The sequence below is a fragment of the Aplysia californica genome, unplaced genomic scaffold (genome assembly GCF_000002075.1).
Source record: "Aplysia californica isolate F4 #8 unplaced genomic scaffold, AplCal3.0 scaffold00414, whole genome shotgun sequence".
In the NCBI taxonomy this organism is placed as follows: domain Eukaryota; kingdom Metazoa; phylum Mollusca; class Gastropoda; order Aplysiida; family Aplysiidae; genus Aplysia; species Aplysia californica.
In genome coordinates this window covers 266,534-271,371 of record NW_004797684.1, presented here as the reverse complement: position 1 = coordinate 271,371, position 4,838 = coordinate 266,534, and the positions used below count along the sequence as shown (strand labels likewise).

The 4,838-nt window shown below is 38.8% G+C and overlaps 1 protein-coding gene across 1 annotated transcript in view; it reads right to left on the bottom strand.

Annotated features, from left to right (window-relative positions):
* LOC101856116 (ubiquitin carboxyl-terminal hydrolase 34) overlaps positions 1-4,838 on the bottom strand; it is a gene marked incomplete in the record, with an annotated part of 111,448 nt that overhangs the window by 70,274 nt on the left and 36,336 nt on the right.

Below are 4,838 nucleotides of genomic sequence, written 5' to 3'. Positions count from 1 at the left end.
GGGGGGGGTTAAAAAAAAACCTGGGTGGTTTTAACCCATAAATTTGATATTTTGCAGTTAGGTTTGAAATTTCCATTAAAATAATTGATTTGTGACAGTTTTAGTGGCTTTATGTGTGACCTGCAGCAAACAATACTGCAGTTTGACCCCCTAAAGCAGAGCACCAGTGTGCGGGAGTGAAAGTAAAAATTTACCCGAACAGCAAATATAAATTTTATTTTGTACTAAGTATTATTTTCAAAGAGACGGGGTGTGAAGAGAAAGACCAACAGTAAATCCACAATGTATTATCACCAACAATGTCAATGAGAACGGGTGGAAGTGGGTGAGATATATACAAACAACAAATAAACAAAAAGGTCGAAGTCGGCAGAAGCGAAATCAGTTCATAAGTTTCTTTGAATGACAAAATTCTTTGTTAGTATACCACTGCCGTCGGACCTCGAAATCAAAAGTAGACTGGTACCCATATATACCACACCTCGTGTCACATTTGAAACATTTTGACTTCGTATATTTGAATAACCACATGCCCAGTAACATTTCACAAATTGGTAGGGCTGTTTTCTTCCACTGCACCGACTAAAAGTCAAACTAACAGACTATATGCACCAATATAAAAATTGACCTCGGTATTAACTATTTCTATAAATAAAAAACAATACAACACACTACATGAAAGAATGTAACGATGATTACTCCCCTTGACATCGCCGAATACACTTAGTTACTTCCCTTTCATAATGAAATCATATGATTAATTATTTCCCTTGTGTAAGAGATTTTAACATGTTGGGATGGTTTTGCAGCTTGTTCTCACGTGAACACAGGGCTTTGAATTGAATGCAGTTTGGGCACCAGAAATAAGAGACTAGATATTTCAGATACATAACATAAAGGTCCTTTCATCATACCGACCACATCATATCAGAGTCCATGACAATGACAACAACAGACAAATAACAAAACAAGATATGCCAAAGTTGGTAAATGAAGTTGCAAATAATCTGAACATGGAGTTGCAAATTTCTACAATGGAGGACAAATTTATCAAGAAGATGCAATGTGACAATATATTCTTTGGTTCCAATTTTAAAAACTGAGGCACGCATATTTCTTAAGACATGAGTTTGCCTGCTTATGATCCGGAGAAACAAAAAAACACATAGTTTTCACATTTGAAACTGGATTCAGGATTCAGTATTTTGAATATTGCAAAACCAGACGAATAAAGAAGACCTCACAGAGAACAAAAGACGAAGGGGTAGATCATTCAATTGATGTAAAGAAACGGATTACACCTTCATATGATGTTACATTTATAATTTTTTGGGGGGAAACTCTTTGAAAGTTCTTTAACACGAAAGTGCAAATAAGTGCAACAAAAAGTGGGGAGTTTAGTGAAGGCCTGGAATTCAGACCTCAGACTGAGCTGGGGCTAAAAATGACATGACTTACATCACACACATTTGTCAGGTCACAGATGTAATGTCTCCAGCTGTTCCCAACCACACCTCGGAAGCATATGAGAATCTGATCTTCAACCCATACTATTGTTACATACAGACTTTCTCATAGTCATATTTATGTCATCCATGGAGCCTGGACATGTACAAGATTTCAAAGTGGTAAGCAGAAGAATAGACGATAAGAGATCACCTCCTTAACAGAATGCACGTTTCCCAACTTGCAATATGACCCCGACACCTCAGAACTATTGTCTCCAAAGTGTACTTAAGTGGACAAAATAGTTCTGAGGCGACACCTGTTTTTCTCTCCAGCAGAGTGAAGGAAAAAAAAGTGCAGTATGTTACCTAAGTCAGTACTTCCACCAGCTGAAGCTGAAAAGTAAGGAAAATTCTGCAGGGGGTCTGGGGGCAGCGCATGGCCCCCAGCAGGGTTTCGCCCCCAAAGAAATTGAAATTTAGTGCTTTTAGAGAGTTGAAAATGGCATTTGGGAGCCTGTTTGAAGAGATTGCCTACAAACCATAACATTTATTTTTTCACCAACATTTTGTCTTGTTTGATTTCTTCACCAAGATCTACACAATATATTTCCATTGATGGCAATGTTTAAAAGTAGGTTCCCCTTCCATTGCTACTATAATTCAATTAATTTGGCATCGCACCATTGATAGAAGGCAAACCTGGGCAGAGCTGGAAGTAACAGAGTACAAGTACTCCGGCACTTGTACTTATGTTACAATTTTCGGTACTTTTACTGTACTCCGGTACATTTTGAGAACCAGTACTTTTACTGTACTCCGATACTTTTTATAAAAGTACTTTTGAGTATTTTTAAAGTACATTTTGAGTACTTTTGAAGCTTAATAAAAGAGTAAGTGCCGGCATTTCTGATCATAATTTCCAGAACAAACCCCCGGGCGGGCACAGCCGATCAACAAGAATTAAAAGTTGAGATAAAAAAACTGCCCGTCGCGTCAAAGATCAGCCACTCTCGTGAATGTGATCATAAGCGTTGTAAAACTCCATGAAACGGTACAATGATCCCCAGGCGGGATCACATCGAGGTGTGAACTGACCGATGCGTTTCTTTTCCCCAAACATCGCACTCGCATCTGAGCTCGCCACCTGAACTTACTTCACTCGCTGGGTGGGTAAGGCCTACAAGTTCGCTCTAGGCAGGATCACATCGAACTGTGAACTCTTCCCTGTCCATTGAAGTTGAAGGCAGTTTTTGTCTATTCCCGAATTTGCGAGGCAGCCTGAATTTTAATTGGTGTGGTCACAGCGTAATGGTACGTAACGACAAAGGTGGGGGCACTCAATCAGAGATGGAAGGCTAACATTTTTGGACAGGTAAAGGGGAGGAGCAACTGGATAAACGTAGATAAAGATCTCGAGACGATATGCTAATGAGTGTACGGTATAATATTATGGCATGCCTCAAGCCACGCTACTGTGATTGGTCATCAAGGTTGACCACTCTTTGCTCGCCATATGTCATAAACCCACCCAGGGAACACGTCAGTTCATGGGTCACTGTAGATTCTTCCTTGGCTTCGTCGGCTAAGATCCCGTATTTCTGAGCACTGGGATCTTAGGCGCAGACTACTGTAGTAGAGAATTTTTTGTCACACTACACTTACTAGACTCTAGGAAATTACATGTAGGCCTATTTTGGTTTGCCGTGGGCGCCGTGGACTACACAGTGTAACCAAAATCTGTCTTACCACTATTATAATCAATTGCAATTGAAACTGAGTTTTCAATGTATATCAATCAACAATTTTTAGGCTACCTAAATTTCTTTTTAACTTTTTGGGGGGTTTGTGCTTAAGGCTACCTTGATTCCTTGAGGATTTGTTAATGAAGAATTCAATGCACATTTCCATTTTTTTTTTTGCTGGCCATTTTCATCAATTTTATATTTTCTTAAGAGCAACTTTGTCTCTACATTTTCCAATTTGGATACTTTTCCTACTTTCCCACCTCTAGGACTGACTTACATTTGATCCTATTGTCTTGCTCAAACAAGTTCTATTCATAATATCACTTTCTCACCAGTTGCATCTGTTTGTTTGCTGGATTTTTTTCTTCAATTTCACGGACCATTTCCACCTACGTTCAGTGCATATATTCAAATGCTTTGTATACTGTTTACATTATTAGTAATAAATGGCGTAATTTGTTAAATATACTAGATATGTTATTCAATATGATGTTTTGCATTAGCACTGAAGTGTTTTAGAATATTAGCAGAAAGTACTCTAAATATACTCATAAGTACTTTTTTAAAAAGTACTTGTACTCAAGTACATTTTACAGGAAAGTACTTTTACTGTACTTAAGTACATAATTTAGATTGTACTTAAATTTGTACTTAAGTACCTTTTTAAAAGTACTTTAACAGCTCTGAACCTGGGTATAATGAATAGATATGTACCTTCACAATATAGTTACTCAACGTATACCTTGATTTTCCTTAAATTTCACCTCTGAATGTCGCATGTTACAACCTTGGAACACCACTTCGAATTGTTCTTCATTTTGGTAGTTTTACGCTGGTTTTAGCTTAAATTTCTTTCATCGCGGCCCTTATCGCGTTCCCGTGCCGTAGAATCTCCACATTGATCATTTCTCTAGATCTAGATCTAGACAAATTTATAAAAAAGGTTCTTTCTGACAGTAATTCTCTGTCTAAGATCACAAGTCAATTTACTTGATCAACGCGCAGATTTTCCAGCCGCAGCAACAATCCAAAGATAGACAGACCGAATGAGTGAATGATAGAAAGGAGGAAATTGGCACAAAAAGTTCGCCAGATTTGGATAAATCCACAAGTACTGCCGACCAACCCGCAATGAATGCACGGGGCATAGCGCAATAATGGCTGATTGCAGGAAATGCGCATTCTGGCAGGTTTCTATAACACTGACTTATTGCCGAGAGAATTACCGTAAATATCCGTAACTTATACTAGTACTAGACGATACGATGGCGAGTACGGATCTTTTGCTACGGAATTTCGGTAGTCCTACTTTGTCGCAGTTTTTTACTGAGGGAGTTGATAATGATGGAGGAACAAGTACAGAACTGGCAGAAAGTACGGATTTCCGTAAAAATACGGAAGAGTGGAAGCACTGCTAAGTGCAAAATGTCAGCACAGGCGCAGACAGGAATCAAGCTCACAACCATTTGATCACAAGTCTGACAACCTAAGAAAGTCAGTCACATACAATTTTGGGATTTCAGCACTCGAACATGGTATTTTTGTTTTGTTTTTGTAAAGTGTTTTACGGCGCTCGCAACGAACATGGTATGCAGACCTGCAAACCATTACATGACTAAGAAAGTTTTCGGGGGGGGGGGGGGGG